We start from the raw sequence: 22,518 nt of genomic DNA, 5'->3' as shown, positions 1-22,518 counted from the left end.
AAAAAAATCAGAAAAAAGTCTGTAAGCTTTATACCAATGTTACATTTCTTGAATATAACTGAATGGAGGGATGATTACATAAGTGAATATTCTTATTCTTAGGAAATGTACGTGGAAATTTTCATTTATCAAGGAATATGATATATACAAACTAATCTCAAATGTTAAGAAAATAGAAAGATGATGGATGATAGATGGATGATTAGTTAGTTAGATGGATGGATGGATGGATCAATGGATGGATGGATGGATAGTAGATGGATGTTTGGATTGGTTTGGAGGCTTTATGGGCCCCAGAAAAGTATGTTTTTAAAGTTAATCCATTTCTGTGGGTGTGGACCCATTGTAAGCAGGATCTTTTGGTGAGTAGGATCTTTAGGACCTCAGCACCATCCATTACCAGAACTTTCCTCTCACCCCAAACAAAACCCTACACCCATTATACATTCACTCCTCATTTCCGTGGCTCCTATTTAACTTTTTGAGGAACCACCTTATTCAGGATGGTTCTTAATCCTTTTAGCAAAGTCCTTTATAAGAAGATGAAATATATAGAGAAAGACACAGAAAGATACAGAAGCTGAGAGAGAAAGATACAGAAACAGAGAGGAAGCTACTGAAGCCAAAAGCTGAAAGAATTGAAACCAGAAAAGGAGGAGACCAGCAGATGCTGCCCTGTACCTTGCCATTTGACAGAGAAGTTCAGGATCACCTGCACCTTGTCTTTAAGAAGATGGTATTGTCTTGATAATTCCTTGACTTGGACATTTTCATGACCTCAGAACCATAAGCTTGTAAACTAATAAAGGCCCATTGTCAGAAGCCAGCCCTTTTCACATATACTGCATTTTGGCACCTTTGGCAACCTAAGACAATGGTGAATCTGGGTAGCTAGGTGAGGGGTATGTTGGACTTCTTGCTATTTATTTTTGTATTATTTTTGCAACTGTCTTATAAGTTAAAATTATTTCAAAATAAAAAGTTGAAAATGAAAAACTAAAATAAAATTATTTTAAACTACTACATTTAGGCATTATTTGTCACCCAGCAATTTTGGAACCAAGCCTTCTAAATTGATGGTAGCTATTAAGACCACAGGAATTTTGAAGTAAGTAAGGCATACTTTCTAAAAGCAAATTTAACTTAAAAATAGTGTTTACCCATGTTGCATCTATTTCCCAGGCAGTTTTGTTCGATAATAGTATAAATTTGTATTTGGAGCTTTCGTTTCATTTCATAAACCTTTGGTGCCTTATAGTTGACCAAGAGCATTCCTTGTCCTTAAAGAACTTACAGTCTAGTAGAAGAGACCTTAGTAAGTGCAATTACAGAGGGGAACACCAGACGGAATTCAGAAGAAGTTCACAAAGTAAGTGACATGCGATGATGATCTTGAGCAATTTTTTAAGACAATTTTTGTGGAAAAAAAAAAGACTATTTTCTGGATTATTTACTCATTTTCTCTTTCATTATTGTAGGGGGCTTAATTAATAAGATTAGAAAAAGATAGTATATTTTGTTTAAATAATTATCTTTAAAACACTGCTTTCCTGGGACAGGAGTGAATTATTTGAAAGGAATATTATCTTTCAATTTCTTCTCCTGAGATGTTACCAAAGTGCAAATAAAAGAACCAAGAGGAATACTGAATAATATAAAGGCAATATAGTATTAAATGTCCAGCTAATAGTGAATTGTATGATTCAATTCAACAGAGAAGGCTCCACTAAGTCTGTGACACAAAAGTAATGAGGTTTTATAACAAAACTGAAAAGTCTTCTCTGAAATGCAGATAGAAGGCTTTTCAGTGCAAACACAAGAAGGATTTGGAGTTGAACACTGAAAATGAACACAAGCATGAAACCATGACTGACGAACTTTCAATATGCAACAAATCTTTAGTTAAGTACATTAATCAAAATATCATGTAGTGTAATAACTGCACCTCACTGCCTCTTCCAACCTGCAATATTAAACCAGAGTAGAGAGAAGAGGAAGTGTAGTTCTGTAGAAGTACACTTCCAGAATAGTACAAGAAACACTAGCATTTTCAAGCTACAAAGGACCTTAAGGAACAGAATTCACCTTCTTCTAGAAGATTAAGTTTGCTTAAGGACACACAACAAGTTTATGTCAGAAACAAGATGAGAATCCAGCTATTCTGACCCAAACTAACAACCAAGTTTTGTCCTCTATGGTTGCTTAAATTCCCAAATGCATTGTTTTTATTATTATTTTATGTTTCTAATAATATGTCTTCAAAGAGAAATGTTAGAGTTTATAATCATCAAAAGATAATCAGCATTGTTATTAACAGAAAGAGAAGGAAAGTTAAAGCCAAGCTTTTTCAGGGGACGATCAGGGAGCATTGTATGTTATAAAATAGAAGAAGTTTTGTTTATTGTCATTCTTTTTGCCTTCCTAAGAACAAACCAAATCCCGTTGCACTCCTGCTTTTTGTCAGGCCCTATGCCAAGTGCTGAAGGAGATTATAAAAAATAAATAAACATTAATACCTGCCTCAGGGAGCATAAAGTCTGGTGGGAGAGGAAAGAAGACTTAAATGAATTTAAACACTAATAATGAGTTAATTAACAGGTTAAGGCCCATGGAGCAACTGAAATAAGGCTGAAATGATTGCCAGGTAAATTATGCAGAAGAGAGAGAGATTATCATGTCTTCTGATCCCATCAAGGGAAATATTATGCATCCATCTCATAGCACTAGATGGAGTCCTATCATCCACTTTCTGGGAAACACGGTGATTTTCTTCAGAAAAAAACAGAAATAGTGAAAGACTGGCCAGAGGGAGGTTAACACGATGGGATGAAAGGCAGAATGCTTTCATGGCTACTAAACGGGAATCTGATTGGGGAAAGCTTTTTGGGGTACTCTAAAGAATTTGAATATTATCCCACATACAATGCAAAATCATAGAAGAGTTTGAAGCATGGAAGTGGTTTTAGTTCTGTTTTGAGAATTTGGTGGGGTTAAAGGAGGTGGAAAATGTGGTAGAGATCTATCCAGACAGGGGTGAGAAGTGAGGAATGGTAGACGGGAAGCCTAAACTCTGTACAGCAAGTCCCCACGCTTCACTGGGAGACGGTTAGTGGAGGCAGATACAGCAGTGATAGGAAAGACCGGGAGGGTAGCTTCATTCCTGCATCCTAAATTTCCTGTTCCTGCAGCTGGTACCATCGTGGACATCCTGGACTCTCCTCTCTTCTTTTATCCACACATCTCATGCCTCGGCAGATACACCAAACCTTAGATTTTAATATCACATTTTACTCACATCCATTCTTTCAATTCCATCTCCATATCCACCACTCTTATTCATTAGTTTATGCATCAGAAAGTGAATTTATATATCAAAAGATTTATCCATTTGGAACTTCATAATATACAATTTTGGGCTTCACAAAAGTAACTTGAAAACTGAAATCAAATTTGATATCACATCTGAGCTATAGGTTTTTTTTTGTCATCTGAGCTATAGTTTTTTGTTTGTTTGTTTGTGGCTTTTGTTTTTTTTCTTTTTCCTTTTTATATATATATTTTTTTTATTTTTTATTATTATTATTATTTTTATTTTTTTCTCTATATTAACATTCTATATCTTTTTCTGTTGTTTTGCTAGTTCTTTTCCTAAATCGATGCAAATGTACTAAGAAATGATAATCATACATCTATGTGATGATATTAAGAATTACTGATTGCATATGTAGAATGGAATGATTTCTAAATGTGTTAATTTCTTCTTTTTTTAATTAATAAAAAATATATATATCTTGTTGCTCTTTCATTCTATGTCAAATTTTAACAACATTGGTCAACTCCTTTGGATGTTATCGGACAAACATAAATTTGAAATCTCATAACAATTTTATTCAAAAGAACTTTGAGTCTCTTATCAAGTTAAACATATACTTATGCAACTCAGCAATTCCACTCCCAGATATTTGCCAAAGTGAACGAAAAATTTATGTTTACACAAAAATTTGTATAAAGATATTTATGGCAGCTTGATTCATAATTGCCAAACACTGGATGTAACTAAGATATCCTTGAATAGACAAATAGATAAACATCCATATAATGGGATACCACTCAACAATAAAAAGGAACAAGCTAGTGATTCACAAAGCAACACAGATGAATCTTAAATATATTTTGATAAGAGTATGTATCCAAAGCCTACGTACTGTATAATTTCATTTATATAATATTACAGAAGAGGCAAAAATGTAGGGATAGAAAACAGATTAATGTTTGCCATGACTTGGGGAAGGGAGAGAGAGAGAGAGAGAGATGACAAAGGGGTCATGCAGGGAAATTCTACATAAACTGTTCTGTGTGGTACTGGGATAGCAGAATAATTATTGTACACATTTTTAAAAATCCATATAACTGAATATAAGTTATAAAAATTTTAAAATATCAACCAGAATGTTGAGAGATCTCAGTAAAGAATGGAAAGTAATCTAACTATCACAAATATATGGCATAACTCACTGAAGGAGGTGGGGGAAAGTCGCTCACTGAAGTAACTTTGGAAAATGGCATATTGTCTGGACTTTATAAGACTATAGACAAAAAGAAATATAAATATCTCACTCTAATTGGCAAATTTGTTTCTCACAGGACTATGGGCTAGCAATTCTGAAACTACTTTATATGCACACTAGGGTGAAACAAATAAGCAAATAAATAGTAGATAATGAAAACCAGGCTTCTCACTGTCAATAAGAAATGACTAATGAACAAGGGAGGAGTGCTAGGATGAGCTATCTCAGATGGAATAGAACGGATTAGAGTCAGACTCATCAGTGTGAACTCATGTTTACATGGTAGATAGATACAGAAATAAAGATACATGTGCATACATGGGTTTGTATACATATAATATCTCCTAGCTTGGAAGCAGTGATACCCCAATAACTACGAGCACACCCAGTGCCTAGAACCTGGTTTCTAAATATCATTCTTTAATAAAAAAAGAGACATGGACTTTAAAAAGAAATGGCTGATTCTAAAGCTGAAGCATAGAAAATGCACGATGAGCCTGGAGCATGTTTATCTTGTAATGACAGAAGGAAAGAAAGTGCACCCCCCCCAAAAAAAATGACAGGCATGTCAAATGCCCGAAGAGCCCCAAATGGCCAAATGTGGAATGATTTGAGAAGCAAAATAAATGAAAATATTATTGGATTATAATCCAAAAAATAACAGTAAATACACACATGTTCTACTGATAGAAACAGACGATTAAAGAAATAAATGGAGGATTAAGGACAATTCATGCTTCTAAAGAAATCTCAACTATTTTATGTAGATACTATGCCCCAAAAAGTGGAACTTAATCCTCCTTACCTTGAATGTGGGCTAGACTTAGTGACTTCCTTCTAAAAAAATACAAAAAAGGAAAAAAATAGTAAATCTACAGTGGAGAAATCTGACAGATTTCTCTTCACCAAGTGATCAAGGTTTCATGTGATAAGGCATGTTGATAGCATGTACTTGCTGATATGACACGGTAGGAAGTGCACTTTATCTCACTGTTATTCATCCCCTAAAAAACTACAAGCCCAGTCTAATCATAAGAATACATCAGGAAAAGCCAAATTAAAGGGCATACTAAAATATGAAACCAGTACTCCTAAAAACTGTGAAAGTCATGAAAAACATGGAAGGACTGAGAAACTATCACAGATCAGAGTAGACTAAGGAGATGATAAGTAAATGCAACATGGGATCCTGGAACAGAAAGAATACATTAATGGAAAAATTGATAAAATCTGAATAAAGTCTGTAGTTAAATTAATAGTATTACATCAATGCTAATCTGTGAACCATGGTTAAGGACATTGGTGAAAAAACTGATGAAATACAAATGAAATCTGTAGTTTTGTTAATAGTATTGTACCAATAATTTCTCAGTTTTGACAAATATAATGCAGTTTTGTAAGCTGTTAACTTCAAGGGAATTTGGGTCTCTGAGTACTATCTTTGCAACGCCACTGTAAATATTAAATTATTTCAGAACAAAAAGTTTAAAAGCAACCAAGCAAAAAAGAGTCTTTGCTATGATAAAATATCCCATGTGACCTAACACTGAAAAGCAAAGAGCAGGTATTTCTTTGTCTGAAAAAAGAATCAATCATTCAAACACCCTAGTACAAAGCCACAGGCTTAGTTTGTCAAGAACTCTGCAAGGCAGCAGAGTTCATGTGGGTTGAATCAAATCTAAACATTTTTCATGGAACTAGCTCTTGCAAAATATATAATTTATTTGTGCATGGTAAGACATTACCCCACCCTAAAGTGTATTTTGTCCCCACACTAATGCAGCTGCCATCCCAGCATGGATGAGTTTTGGGTTACAAAGTCCTTTGGATTTAAAGGTCAATTAGTTTGGTTCCACTTTAATTAGAAGCCATCATAATAGTGCTGTGTGAGTAATTTATGGAGGCATAAATATTGACATCAATTTTGTCAGATATTCTGATATCATAAACATCATGTAAATCTAGGCACCAGCAATCAATTTGCACATAATAGACTAATTTTATTAGAACTGTATGATTGCACTATTTGTTTTTTAGAGTCCCTCTCCTCTTGCTACATTAAATCATCATTTTAAATCATGTCATAGTGTCCCTCACAGTAAGCAATCAAAACCAGAAAATTTAAGTCTATTGGATCTTTGCCTAATTTAATGATTTTTCTCTGGAGTTGTGCTCTCTCTGAGCCCTGCAATGAGGGTTTGGCCCTGTGCCTAGAAACACCTCCATGTTGCTTCAGAACAGGGTGAGCCACAAATCAGAGTGATGGTGAGGAAAATTCCTCGCGGCTTATAGAATCTGGTGGGACTTACATTCAGCAGTTTGCATTCAGTTAGCCTGCATGGTGGGGAAGGTCTCTGCTGGCTGTCCGACCTCAAAGGGGTCCTTGAGGAGTCACTAAACCACCAACCTCAAAGGCTTGTTTCTGAAACTGGAATGCATGGATACATTTGCAGGAGTCCTTGAATTCCCTATGAAAATGTTTAAAGTATTTTTAATTCAAAATTAATTTCCTTATTTATTATCACTATTGTTTATAGTCTCTCCCTGCCACAATGTAAGCTCCACAGGGGAAAGGATCTTACTTATTATGTGATCCGACGTGTCCCTGATGCCTAGAACAGTGTCGGCACAAAGGAGATACTTCTTTGTTGAAAGATCTAATTCAGGTGGGCAAATTTTAAGTCAATCGTTGACCATCGTATAACTGAGAATGGGCCGTGATTTCAATGCCAGCATTTGGGCTTGCATTTATGATCACGCTGATGCCAGGTAATCAAGTATTCCTCAAACTGGGGTCCATGGGCCCCCCAGAGGACTATGGAAATGTCCTCAGAGGTCTATAATTTTTCAACATGGAAAAATACTGGCCGAGCCCGGTAACCTCACTTTACAGATGAAGAAACTGAGGGCCAGGAAGGGACATGGCATTCTTAGCACCCCAGGACCTTTTATGTCCTGACCCTGAGTTTTTCCCATTCTATGTCACTATTTCCTCTTTTGAACTTCTTGATCTTCATTTCAGAAAGCACTAACAGTGGAGTCTGATCTGATCATTTGAGTAAGAAAAGGAAGGAATTTCATTGTGTATTGTTGTCCTTTTCCTTGCTATTTCTCCTATGCCATTACTTTATGATTTTGACTTTAGATACATTTTAAACCTGGAAATATATGTAAGTTGTATATATTTACTATCTTGGCTGCTTCTTAGTCTATCTTATCTTGTCTATATTATGAATGCTCTGAGGAATAAAATGATGTTTTACCATGTTATTTATCAACATCTAGTTTTCAGTGGTTTTTACTTAGAATCAAATGAAAATGTACAAGAAACACTTTCTTGATATCAAGAATACCAAAATCAAGTTGGACTTATGTCTGCTCTCAAACCTGGGGTGAACTCCCAGAAGGTGAGGGTCACCCCTTCCCATCATACTCCTCTTTAAATAACTGATCCTTCTGCCTTGAACTTTATCAGAACACTGACTCTTTACAAATACAAGCCCAGCCCCTGGCATATATATCATATCAACTTCTTAAAGAAAAACATAGCTCAGTGTGGTACAACTGGGTTTTTAAAATGTCTCATAATATTAGTAGGTGCCCTCTATGGGCATTTAAAAATATTTTGTCATGTTTCATATTCACAGACTTATCACTCATTCAAAATTATAAAATAAAATTAAGGATTATATTTTATAAAATAGAATATATAAATATATAATAATCATGAGAAAGGGTTTTTTGAAGATTTTCTAAATTCTCTAGCCAGAGACAGTGTTCCATTAGGGATCTGTAAACTGACTTTCACAATACTGCAGAGTCATAGAGTTAGAGTGAAAAAGATCTTAAGATTATCTGGCCTAGGCAGGCCACGGTGCCTCAGCAGGCAAGAGTGCTCACCTGCCATGCCAGAGGACCGGGTTCGATTCCCAGTGCCTGCCCATGTGAAAAAAAAAAAAAAAAAAAGATTACCTAGCTCAACCCACTTGACAAAGACACTGAGGTCCAACAATGGAAAATGATCTGCACAAAGGCAGACAGCTAGTCAGCATGAGACAGGGATGTGACAAAGGTTTTCAAACTCCCAATTCAATATTTCTCTTTTAATAACATGCTAGTGATTTATATTCAACAAATATCTCTATAGTGCTTACTATGGAAAACTTCTAATGTAGAACCAAATATGCTTCAGGAGGAGATGAAAATCCAGCCATGTTAGGTCAGTGGTCTCCTGGGGGCATTTATAAGTTAGCCCCAAGCTCTGATAGCATGCCAATCACTGCTCTTCCAGGAGGTATTAACCATCCTGTTATCATGCTGAAAATATCTAACTGAGATATCTCACTGGGCCATTATTAATATTTTAAAGAGAGATGATGCATTTGCTTAAAGCATGGCTCATGAAAGAAGCCACTACTTCTGATCATGTTTCCATGTGGTTCAAAGTTTTCCCATCTCAGGAATAAGTCTGCCATGTTTTTCTTATCTCCACGGATTGTGTTGACCTGACCCCAATTACTCATCACTGAATTAGTCAGTTTGTTGACAAAGGTCATAGCTGTTAGGTTACAAGTTTCCTTCATTATGGTGGGAATGGAGAGTGAGACTCTTATTTATAAGAAAGACTGCAAAAGTATGGTGATGGAAGCATGTTCCATGCCTTGCATAAAATAATGGAAGTAACAGAAAGACGACTACGGCAAAGATCATGGCTCCCTGGAGTATAATATCTAGACATATATACATATTACAGTAGATGTTAGAAGAGAGATATCAGTAAGGCATTGCAGAAAATTACAGGAGAGAATACTTAAAATGGGTTGGGGGAGATGCTAGAATCAGGTATGGTTTGGAGTCCAAGATCATATCAAGATACCAAGAAAAACTGAGCTTATTCGGGTCTGTATCTGTTGTTTCTACCCACCGATCAGTAGCTAAGCAGTTAGGTTGCATGAGCAGCAAGCCTGCAGAATTAGATTAATCATTTGGTGTTTGATTGATTGCTTCATGATCAATGTGGAAATGATGGCTCCAGGCAATATTATAGACTCAGCCTCAGAGTCCAAGTTGCAAACAGACTCTTTAAAATTCAAGTAAAGACCTCCAAAGCAAGAGATGTTCTTTTCAAGTTCTTGCTTTGAAACGATAACAGGTCATACATTGGTCTTTGCAGCCACACTCACAAATAATGTGAATAATATCAATTTTTAACAGCAAATGGCCAAACACAGACCAACAAATATGAAAAGCTGATACGTGTGTTCAGGAGCTGAATATCTCACACATTCAATTTCTGAATCCTGTCAATTCTACTCCTAAGTCTTTCTAAAATTTGTCATAGTTAGAGCTTGGGCATATTTAGGGGGAAAGGAGAGTAATATTCTCAATGTCCACTAACTCCATAATAATTAACATTCCAACCATAAAGAACTCCTCAGGGTACAAATCTGAATGTCCAATTCTCTTGTTTAAAAGTCATGTGACCTTGTTTACTATCTGACGGTGGGTCTTCATTGCCAAGTCCTGAAAATGGTATTCAAGAATTTTCTTTCCCCTAAATTTCTCCCCCTTATCCCTAATGCTCACAAACTCTAACCATGGTTTCCTTAATATGCCACATTGGGTCATGTACCTTCATAAGTGCTGTTCCCTATATGCTGAAAATGCCCCCATATCCACCTAGAGTGTCTAATCACTCTTCAAAACTCTTTTCAATTATCACCACCTCCAAGAATCAATTTGCTCTACACCATTACTTGTTGGTACATACTAGTGGTAGTGTACATCTCTTTTCATTATAATTATTTGTTTCCATACCTGACTGTGACTTTGTTGAGTGCAAGGACCACGTTTTTTTTCATCTTTGTATCCCAGAGCACTCAATAATTTACAGGATGAATAAAGACAAGCATTTGTTACATTAGGTAAGTTTATACTTTGATTACAGATTTGATGTTACAATTTAAAAAAAAGGTTAGGAAACCCTAGATATTAAATGAAATTCAAAGATGCTGGTGAGAAATCAAATCATTTTTATGTGAGGATGATCACTAATAGCCTTAAGCAGAGTAGAACATTTTATTTTAAAGCAAGTGATTGATTGATCTTGATAACAGCAGGGTAAGCCAAAAGACAAAGTCCCTTTGCTAGTTCTTTGAGAGCGGGGACTGTATTTTCTAGTTCTTTCTTATCACTTGCTGCAAGTTATAAGAAAGTGCTAGACACATAGAATACCCTCAATAAATGCTTTGGAGAGAATAAACAGTGTTTATAAACATGGATGAAACCCTATTGCTACTAGTTTTCCAATGCCTCAATTTAAGATAGTTAATATACAAATCAGTCAGCAATGTGACTTAATCTCAACATTAGCATCAATGATTACTTCTTGAGAAGTTTCTTATTACCTTAATATCTTAAATTCTATTTAAGATCTATCTATCTTAAATATCTGAGCTCTTTGCAGACATTTTTCTTCATATAATTTGGATCCCTTATTCGAGTTATCACTCTGAGGTCATAGGATGCCAACTTGAGCATCCATGCATGCACTTTTACAATACCCAGCACACTGCAGGTGCTCAACAGTTGTTTGCTAAATGAAACAGCTAACCTGTATTTTCAAGGTGCAGAATTTAGCTACAATACTTACATACAGATACACACAAAAATGTGTAGTTGTAGAAATGGATTCAGACAAAGCTATGACATTTATAGAAATGGAGAAATAATATTTACCTGAAATAGAAATAATGTAAACTAAGCCTAAAAAAGAAAGGCATTCATTTTAAAGGTTTGTCAATCATTAGTGGAAGAGTGGAAGAGGCATGAGTTAGGAGATCAGCCAGAGCAGGGTTCAATTTTTAGCTCTGCAACTTACCCTAGTGGCCTTGGGTAGAGGTTTATGCTTCAGTTTCCTTCCCCAGCAATACTAGTTAATACCATCTCCTTAACAGGCTGAGGTGAAATTAAATAAGAGGACACATCTTAAGTCGTCTACGCACATGGTCTGGCACAAACCAGTCAATCCATGATGGCTTACTATGGTTGCTCTCAATTGGCCCTCCTGTCTACCTCTGCATTTCTTCGCCTTTCTTGGAATAGTTATTGCTTTTAATGATGGGCATCCAGAGAACCACAGCACTTCTGAGCAGAGTTTCTCAAACTTCACCTTAGAATGCCCTGGAGGGCTTGCTAGAACACAGATTATAGGGGCCCAACTCTGGCATATCTAAGTCCCCAGATAATGCCGACACGGCAGTCCTGGAACCACACTTAGAGAATCACTACTTTTTTAGTAATTGCTTCTGCTATAATGATAACACAGCAGGAAAAAAAGTCATTATGGGTTCTTGGGTAGGCATATCTCTGAGTGCCTCCTAGCGTTTAGGATACAGGAATGGAGTTCTTACACCTGCCCTACACAGGAGAAGGCTGAAAAGAATGGGGTTTGCCAGTAGATCTCACTGAGTCAGCTGAGGGATGATTATGGGTTGGAGGGTAAAAGACAGGAATTCTCAAGGCCCACAACCTTCTGGGTGCTGAGATTTTCAACAAGTTCTTTTTTGCTGACTCGATTTGAAAATAAATGAACTGGGTGGGCCACGGTGGCTCGGCAGGTAAGAATGCTTGCCTGCCATGCCCGAGGACCTGGGTTCGATTCCCGGTGCCTGCCCATGTAAAAAAAAAAGAAAAAGAGAATAAATGAACCACTTTGGTCATTACATGATCTGAATCTCTACCTGTCCCCAATATTGTGTGCTATAGACTGATATATGTGGTAGGACAGAATCAAAGAGAGAGATAGGTCCAGTTTTGTTTCCTAGAGGAGCTCAGAATTAAGTAGCTTGGCAGGCATGCTAAAAAAAAAAAGATGGGAATTTAACATAAGTACCCTCATAGAAAGCAAAAATTTAAGGGAATATAGAAACACATAACAGAAAGACTAATAGTAATTGCCAATACTTTTGTTGGTCTTACAATAAGTGAGGCACTGTTCTAAGCACTTTAGATGTATTACCTCAATTACCTCATTTCATCCTCACAACAAAGCCATGGGGTAAGCCGTTTATTTCCATTTTACATGAGAGGAAATTGAGGCACAGAATGGTTATATGGATTGCCTAAAGTCACACAGTCAGAAAGAAGCACAGCTAGCATTTGAACCCGGGCAGCCCACTCAACAGCTTTGTTCTTAACCACTGTGCTATATTCCATGATCTAAAGCATTATATGGGGAGGAAAATGAAGAAATATAGATGGAGGAGAAGGATGCTTTATAAAGCTGGCTCAAACTATCAACTATAAACCCACCCCCTTCCTTCTTGTATCCCTGAGTTCATTTTGTTAGTACCAGACTTTTTCTGTTCCAGAAGCTGAACAGGTAGAATCATAACTGCATTGCTGTTTTCTAACTTAGGGTAATTCAAAGAGCTACACTGATTATGTGCACTGACTTCTGCCATGTTGCCTTATTCCCTAAATATCCTACAGCTGAAAGAGTCTCATAATAAATTATGCCTCAATCCTGTGCATTAGTGCTGGCCGCTCTCCCACAAACAATGTCCAAATTGTAAGCAATTGGCACGGAGTCATTGTGACCATATGTAAATTACTTGTAAAGTGAACTTGATCTTGTATAATAAATGCTATTTGAATCTTAATCTGCTAACAATATTTTAATGTGGTAATTGAGGTCATGGAAGACTTGGGCTAAAAATGAAGCCATCTATAACTGTCGACTTTAAGCAGGACTGCATTACCCAGGTTTATAAAATGCTCCAAGGAATTTAAAAAGCTAATGCAATTCTTTATATCTGCTAGGAATAGGCACTGAAACATAACCGTAGCAAAAGACACTAATTCTCTGTAGAGCCATAAGAGGGGTTTGGACATGATCAAAGGTTCTTTGTGACCCTAAAACTCCTTGGTTATAGGGTGCATGGGTGGTTCAGTAGTTAGAATGCCCACCTTTCATGCAGGAGACCCGGGTTCGTATTTCCAGACCATGCACAAAAAAGAAAAAAAAATTCCTTGGTTATAGGATCAGTGTCCCTGACCAACCCAAGTTTTTCCTGAATGAGATAAAGGAACACCTCATTAAATTCCATGCTCCTAGCTTAATTCTTAATAATTTGAGGCACCTACTCATTTTCCATGCTTTCATCGAGCGTGTGCTTCTATGTCTTCTCAGAAAAAGCCCTTGTCAGTTGCCCGCCCAATCTTCTTTCTCCTCTGCAGTCCAGCTTTCAGATCAAAATCGGGCTCGGAATCTGTGAAATTGACCCTCAAATGTGAAATCATTTTTTAATGATAAAGTGTCAAAAGTGTTCAGCAAGTATAAGGTCTTAATGGAGTGTTATAATTATTATTATCCGGCTACTTCTCCCAGTGGTGACCTTTGTTCTCTCCTTCTTCTTCATCTGTTCTGTTTTATGCTCTGTCATCTTTGAGGGTTTAAAGCCTCTCTCCTCTCCTGAAAACTGATACCCTGCTGCTCTTTGCTTCACCCATCTCTGCCTCCCGTGAACTGGGCTGAACCTCCAAACCCAGAGCGCACCATGAGGACAGAGCCAGGCCATCCCTCCCACAGGGAGCCAAGCAGGACACGTCCTTGCTGAGTACCACTTACAAAGCTTGGCAAACCTCTGGGGCAAGAAGAATTTCTGAAGGAGGCCACTCACTAGCAAAAGATCTGAAAAACAGCCTCCTTTAATTGTGATGTACCCTTTACTCAGGAAACTAAAATTCTTTCCTTTTTTTCAGTCGCATCAAATTATGATGCTGATACGACAGAAGTATCAAGATCAGTCATCTGGCTGAATAGAACCCATCAGTCACTTACTTACAGCCTCCTCTCCACTTAGGCTTGTGCTCCGTGTCTTGCGCATTTCTGCACCTTGTTCCAACCTCCCCAATGCTGGCTGAACATCCTGCTCATTGTTCCATGTCTAGCCAGCTTTTCAGGCCAAGTTCAAATCCCACCTTTGCAAAGGAGCTTTGGGCCACCTCTTTGGGCCCATGTATTTGTGCCCTTCTTGAATCAAATTTCTGCTCATAAATTCCCTCTTCGAGGACAGAATTAGCTGCTCCCTCTTCTGGACCATTAAAAGCATTTTGATTATAACGCAAGTATTGCTTGTGTATCTGTCTTTCTGACCCGATAGTATGTCTCTCAATTATTGCCCCTTGTTTATTTTTGTAACTCAAGAACCCATTTAAAAACCCCTGATTCATGGGAGGTGCTCAATGAAAAATTGTTGAATCAAATTATAAATGATTTCCTAAAGGTGTGTGTGTGTGATTTGTTTATATGACTCCTATTCTATAAGTATAAGTGTTTCTCTTGACAATATACCAAAAGCTGAATTACTGGGTTGAGGGTGTTTTGGTTTGCTAAAGCTGCTGGAATGCAATATACCAGGAATGGATTGGCTTTTATAAAGGAGACTTATTAAGTTACAGGTTACAATTCTAAGGCTGTGAAATGTCCAAATTAAGGCACCAAAAAGAGGATACCTTCTCTTAAGAAAGGTTGATTCTGTAGTTTCCCTGTCACATGTTTCTGAGTTCAAATGGATATCTTAGCTCCTTCTACAGCTCCACATGTCTGTGTCTGAACTTTCTCCAACATGTTTCTGTCTTAAAGGATGCCAGTAAACTAATTAAGACTCATCTTGGATGGGTGGGGCCACATCTCCATCTAATCAAAAGGTCCCACCCACAATTGGGCGTGTCACATTTCCATGGAAACAATCCAATTAAAAGTTCCCACCCTAAACAACAAGTCTGTCTCCACAAAATAGGATTAAACGAACAGGGCTTTTCTGGGGTACATAACAGCCTCAAACAAGCACATAGGATATACAGAGATCAGCTACAAGTGACAATGCTACACTATTACCCCAAGCAGTTGCACCAGTTTTTACTCACACCAGCACTGTTTAAACATTCCTATAGATCCATTTCCTCTCTAACACTTAGTATTGTTAATCATGTTACTATTTTGCGCATCAAATGGGTAAAAAATGGTATCTCATTATGGACTTAGTTTTCACTTCGCTAATAACTCATGATGCTGAACATCTCTTCATATATTTATTCATGCCATTGTCCATTCCTCTATTATTCATTTGCTTACTTATTTTTAGAAGTTCTTTAAATATTCTTCATACCAGGCTTTTGGTTTTGTAATTGGAAATACTTTTTCCCAGTTTGTAAACTGTCTGCTTACTTTGTTTAAGAGTCACTTAAGTTGTCAATTTCTTTCTTTTTTTGCATGAACAGGCACCAGGAATCGAACCCAGAGTTGTCCATTTTTTTTTCTTGCATGGGCAGGCACCGGGAATCGAACCGGGTCTCCAGCATGGCAGGTGAGAACCCTGCCACTGAGCCACTGCGGTCCGCCCTAAGTTGTCAATTTTAATGTAGTCAAATTTATAAATATTTTATTTTCTAATCAATACCTTTCGTGCTTTCTTGTTCAAAAAATCTTTCCCTATCCAAGAAAAAACTAAAAGGGCCTAGATTCAGACTCAGAAAACCTGGGTTTATATTCATATCTTGCCATTTATTTTCTGTGTAGTTCTATCCTAGTCAATTTATTTGATGTGGCTCTCTAACAAATTCTTCCTTTGTAAACAGGGACTATCACGATACCTCTATACAGATCTGTGATACAGATTAAGTGTGATCACGGTTTTATATGCAAATTGCTATATTTGGATTTATTTGTAAAAATGTTTAAGATTATTTTTGTGTCGTGTGGGATGGCCTGGAATGTAAATGTAAAGAATATCAGGACAGGATTCAGAAAGCCAGTGTTCTAGACCATGTCTGCCATGACTTTCTTGAATATCCTTAGACAAGACTTTTTGATCTCCAGCAGCCTCAGCTTATCATCTCTGAAATGGCTATACACCTGTCTCACAGTGCTGCTGTGAGCAAATGGTGATGTTTAATAAAAAAGGACTGGGATTAAGGTGAGGCAAGAAGGCATTCACCTTGCAAAATTTAAGGTGGGGAGGAAACCAGGAAAAAAAAAAACCCTCAGTAATCAAAATAAATAACATTTGACTATGCAATATTTTTTACAAAATCAAAATTAATGCAAACAACTCCATCCTGAATCAAATATCAACATTTTAAATAAGATAGGTTTATATTTGTAAAAGGAGCGTTTATTTCTCCCCTTTTGACAAGTTATTATTCAAGCGCTTTTTTTTATGGGAAAATGAGCAGGGGTGGGACTAGTAACATGGGAGGCAGGTCATCATTTGCAACTTTTTAAGGGCATTCATTGCAAGCAGGTCATCTTCCTTCTCTCCACCAATAATAGATGGGGAGTAGGAGCTGCTCAGCTGGCAGGTGACAATGTTTTGAAAGCTCTGGGAGGCCATTTCCAGCTGATTGGCTATTTTCACTATTGGTGGGTTACTCTGTCTTAATCACAGCTGACTGAGCTCAGCTGGCAGGTTGCTCTGGCCTCCCCCACACCTCTGACAAAGCTGATGCTAATAGCAAAGGTGTCTTTTCCCTATGATTTTGAAGCTTCCATCTGCCTAAGCAATAGCAAGGCCAGCAAATGTGCTCTCCCATAAACAGGGCGGCTTCTAGCACATGGTAAATACTAAAACAAACTCAGCCAGCTGGCGACAGGATTGGCTGGGGGGAGCCTGGATGAGAGCAAGGCGTGGAGCTTGGAAGTCTTTTAGCACCTTATAAGCATTGCACATCTTTCAGCTCTACGTACTTGGATGCCCTGATAAGGGCTGGGATGATTTCTTGCTTTGGAAGCATCTCCTGATAAGATTTACCGAACAGGCAGAAAAGACTCCCAGATCTTTAATGTACATCCAGGGTATGATAGAGGAGGATAAATGTACTGTATATAATAGTCTAACATACCCTCTGTTTTTACTGTTGTGAATATTGACTTCCAAATGGATTTAATCAAAATCAATAACAAAATGTACAGTAATGAAGTAATGTAAAATGCAGTAATGTATAGGCCAAGAGGTTGAATATGGAATATATTAACAGAAAAGCAGCTTTACAAGAATAACTCATCCCTCTTTAAGAATCTTTTCTTCACCTAATATAAGACAGTAAGAAGGTAAGGCAGCGCTCTAGGAGCTGGGACACAAAATGGGTCCTTTAGAGAACTTGTTTTGTTTCTTAGCAAATTTAATGAGACAGAATTGGGCTACAGCTGGAAAGTAAAAATAAATAAATTGGTTTATAAGATCGGAAGGCTGACCTTCAGGTTGATGATCCAAACCTTTTCCTTTCAGATTGGCTTATGAAAGGAAAATGATGGATTTTTAACAATATCTAATGATTTTCTAAAAGTTAAATAATTATAAAATGCTTTACATGTATTTTTCTGAACATTTGCATGCATTCTAAAGTTAAATGGCAAAGGGCACCATGGTTAGGATATAGCTACTTATTAAATTTATACCTTAAGAGGTAAAAGAGGGAAATGTATTATCTAGAATTGGCCAGAAAGGCCCTGGGTGATTTTTGAATAATCAATATTTTCCAATACATGCTACAGCTTTAAAACAGAGAAAAAATAACTGATTCTGGCACTCACTAGAAACCTGTTTTTTTTTAAAAACAAAGCTTAATGATTTGCTTCCAAAGACAGACTAGTCGGCAAAGATTTCAAAGAGTGTTTTATCAAAGAAGGGATAGCATTTCCATTCTATAGAAAACCAAACTGAAGTATCAGGATATTAAGAGGTCTCAGCATAAATCATCGGGTGAACTCTCACTCATTTTTCATAACTATTTCTTTCTTTACAACTTCAATTTACTTTTCCCTTCACATATTTGGCCGTTACTCCTCTCAATTAACCTTTGTGTTACCATCTACATTCCCTCATTTCCTCCCTCCTCTCCCCTGTTTTTCCCCTTTCTTCACCTGTCCTTACACCCTCTAGAGCTGCTTTAAAAGAGGAAAGAATGAAAGCAAAAAGAGAACAAATAGCCCCCTTTTAATCACAAGTGACGTAGCCAAGTTAAGGCAAGACACACCATCCTTTGAATCCCTCCTCTTGAGACAGGGAACAGATCAGAAAGAGGAAGGAAAAAGGGAAGAAAGGAAGGAAGGAGGGAGGGAGGGAGGGAGGGAATAAATGAATTGCAAATGTTTGCCAGCACCATCCTGTAATGATTAATGTAAACTTTCGCATACCATCTCTGTGTAATGCCTCAGCCTTATTGGAGACAAGCACTGACATACACAAACACTACCCGAAGCTGAGCAGCAGCAGCTGTAAGGGTGGAATGGCTGTGAATCAGGCACACAGCATCTAGGGTCTAGAGGCATTTCCTACTCATCCTCAAGGGACCCCACCATGGCTGGAGTAATAGAAGTCAAAACTTCAATCAGGCCCTTATTAGTTACTTCGCACACCGGATAGGCGGCACCATTGGTGGTGGCAAACGAGAGCTACTGCAGCTTAGAATCGACAACGCATTTTTTTTAAAGCCAGCTGTGACTGCTCAATGTAAGGTTAGGAGCAGGTTATGTACCAGAGTTTTTACCAAATTAATGCTATCGAGGGAATTAGATTTAAATGGAATTCTTTCTATCTAAACAATTCCATCTAGTTCCATCACTGCTTTTTCTCTCCATCCCTCTGTATATAAAATAATTCAGATGAGTAGACATCTGGAATAATATATAAAGAAGAAGTTATCAGGCAAGCCAAGATTTAGCATCAGGCCCTACGCCCTCCCTCTAAGTCATCCAGAAAACGAAAGTCTCCAACAGCCAGTAATTTTTTTTGACAGATTTCAAATAATCTTTGACATTCTGTTTCTTGGTGTGCAATCTTCATTTAAATGAATGAAAACAAAATTTTAAGAGGCTCTTCCATTTGGGAATCACTCCCCTCATCCATTTTTTCATTTAAATGGCGCATTGGCATGTTTAGGAGAAGTTTTCTAAATCAGCCATCAAATACGTTAGGCATCATAGTGTAAATCTAATTACCAAGCTTATATGTTCCTCACTTAAAGGTAAGAGGCACTTCCTATTGCTTTTTCTTTTTATTGTATAGTATTTTTTTAAACAAAGAATCAAATTCTCATCTCTAGTGCCAGTCCAATAAAAGAACACTTCATTACACCCATGTCTACACACATAGTAACTGGGAAATTAAACCCAGGTTTTTATCAGTAATTGAGCCAGACAGCAACAATTATTGAAGCACTTGTATGCCCCCATATAATGTGTGTGCGCGTTTGTGAAATGAGGAGCTGGAAGTGGGGAGGGGCTCAAGAAAGTAGACTTTAAGTGACCCCAATAAGCATAGTAAAAATGATACTGGATTGAGTCGATAGGAGGCCCTGAATTCTAAAATAAGAGGTATTGGATTTGATCCACAAAATGATACTAAACTATTGTAGATTCTTAAACGGAGAAGTGATATGATAAAAGCCATTTTTCAGGAAAATTTATCTATTGTGCATGCTTAGCAGCTGGGAGCAGGTAAAGGACTAGGAGTTGGGTGGGAAAGAGAATGGAGGACAGGCACATTCAGTATAATGTGGCAGTGATCCATAATAAGGCAAAAAAAGGTCTCAACCAGAAAAGTGGGGAGAAATGAATAATAAAGGCAGGTCAGAGGGAAAATATGTATTTTATTGTGAGAATTGGCAGGTAGAGATAAGCAGAACATTATCAATATGAATCCAAGGTTTGTGAGACTAGCAGACCAGGAAAATGAGGTACCTCCAACAGGAAAATGGGGGTCAGCCAACAGCACTGATTTAGAGATAGGGAGGAGGTGGGGAAAGGGGCAGATAAGAGGTTAAATATTTGGTTCAGCTGGCAGGTTGAATTTAAGAGGAAGAAGTTACATCCATCTACAGAGATTTAATTAGCAGGTAAAAAGATGGCATCTGGATTAGAAATAAAAATGGAAACGTTTTAGTAAATCAGCGTGAAGATGATAGCTGAGGTCTTGAGAATGACAACACTGTCTCATGAGAAGAGTCAGAGAAAGAGAAGGCAAAGGACTTGACCTTGGAGGAAATTTGATTTTGAAAGATGGACGGAGTCAAAGAGAACTCAGAGGGGAGGGAGGGAAAGGTCTGAGGTGTGTTGGAATAATTGCAAGAGTCCTTAATATAAAGCAGAATTCATGAGTTCTAGTTTTTATATTGTCACTTACTAATGGTATCATTAATTGGGTTGAATGATTCTGCTGTGCTTCTGTAAAATAAAGAATTTGGAAGATTTCTATTTGGCTTGTAGGTACAGAAAGCTGGATCATTAGTACCCTAACAATGAGAAAAGCCAGACAGACTCCAAAATCATAAGTTTACTTGAACCCATTGGAGAGCTGATGTTACGGAGCAATGAGGTAGCCTGAACTGCAAGGATGGGCAGGTACCTTCAAGAAACCCAGTGTGAGTGGACTGGCACAGTATAGAAAGAAAAGTTCACTAGCCACCTGTAATGGTTAAGTTCGTGTGCCAGCTTAGCCAGTTTATTTGCCCAGTTGTTTGGTGAAGCAAGCAGGGGCCTGGTTGTTACTGTGAGGATATTTCATGGGCTTAAATCATCAGTACATTGATTGCATCTATAGCTGATTGTATCTACAACAACTGCCTTCAACAATGAAAGAAGTCTCATCCAACCAGTTGAAGGCTTTAAAAAGAGAAGTGATGATTTCAGCAGTTAGAAGGGAGAATTTCCATCTCTACTTCAACCAGCCAGGTTCTCCTGGAGAATTCACTGAAAACCTCTGAGTTTCCAGCTTGTAGCCTGCCCTATGGGATTTGGACTTGTGCATTGCCACAGTCGCATGAGACAAATTTAATAAAAATCTCATAATATTTATAGACATCTCCTACTGGTTGTTTCCCTGGAGAGTACTGACTAATACATCACCTACAAGCAAAAAAGGATTCTGCTAAAATTTGAACAAATGGGCTAGGGCAATGATACAGAAACCTTGGGAGCTCCACAACAGAAGGAAATTCACACTTAAAGGCTTTTCTTCCCCATAGACCTCCACTGGGTGTTCGTAGGATTGGGGTCAGGGTGAGGAATCAAAGAAAGTACCCTCGTCTGTGTAAGTGTGCAGGAAGGGATAAGCTTCCCCTGCAAGAATGCACAAATTCTGCCCCCCTGCCAAGAACCTTTTCTCACGTGGAACAAAACCTTAAGCACCTGGAAGAGGAGCAGCATATCTTGTCTACTCCAGGGCACAGGTGAAGACCTATTGTGGCAGGAGGAAACCATAAGGAAAAAAAAGAAACTCTACCCCTGAGGGAAAGGCAGGAAAATGTCCTGGAATTAGGACGCCATACCAGTATCATGAGATATTCCACTAAGAACCACTCTCCTGCAAAGGAAATACCACAGATTCAGGCAGAATTTGACTACCACAGCAAAGAGAAGCATGGGTGATGAGGAAGCTATACCTCTGGGACACACAAGCTTATAGCAACAGTTCCCTTTGCTCCCCACCATCATCCAGCCAAGCCCAAATAACAAGTAACAACAGTCTACCGCTGGAGAAGGCAAGAGCACGGAAAGTGGCTTTCTGTCTAATTCAATATACAAGAATGGCTGAAGGCTGAAGGTGAAGCATTAACGCTGAAAAAACCCTCTTGCTCCCCAGCTTTCACTCCAAGCACAAGGCAACAACAGTCCAATGCTCCCCTGGCAATAGCCTTAGCCACATCAAAAACAAACCCAGCTCTACTCCTTACTACATTGACTCAACCTTCCCCCACACAAACATACATACACTAGTGGCTTGACAGAAGAAAAAGTGAGCCCCTTAGCAAGTACAACCATATTTCCCTCAGCCTCTACTATTCTGCACATGATGTACAGCAATCAGTCAAAACCTATGAGATGCACAAAATGTTCAGTAAAACAATCCATTGTCAAAAACAAAGACATCGACAGAACCAGACTCAG

General features: G+C 37.9%; 1 long non-coding RNA gene across 3 annotated transcripts in view; it reads right to left on the bottom strand.

Moving 5' to 3' along the window:
* Positions 1 to 22,518, bottom strand: part of LOC143655162 (uncharacterized) — a 603,365-nt gene that overhangs the window by 25,745 nt on the left and 555,102 nt on the right. Inside the window, exon 10 of one of the 3 annotated variants that reach the window (XR_013162083.1) lies at positions 13,722 to 13,840. The exons of the other annotated variants lie outside the window; for them this stretch is intronic. This is a non-coding gene — a long non-coding RNA (uncharacterized LOC143655162). Of the gene's footprint in view, positions 1 to 13,721; positions 13,841 to 22,518 lie in introns of those variants that run through there. 3 annotated transcript variants of the gene reach the window in all.

Source organism: Tamandua tetradactyla, chromosome 14 (genome assembly GCF_023851605.1).
Source record: "Tamandua tetradactyla isolate mTamTet1 chromosome 14, mTamTet1.pri, whole genome shotgun sequence".
NCBI lineage: Eukaryota > Metazoa > Chordata > Mammalia > Pilosa > Myrmecophagidae > Tamandua > Tamandua tetradactyla.
This window is presented reverse-complemented; position numbering and strand designations above follow the sequence as displayed.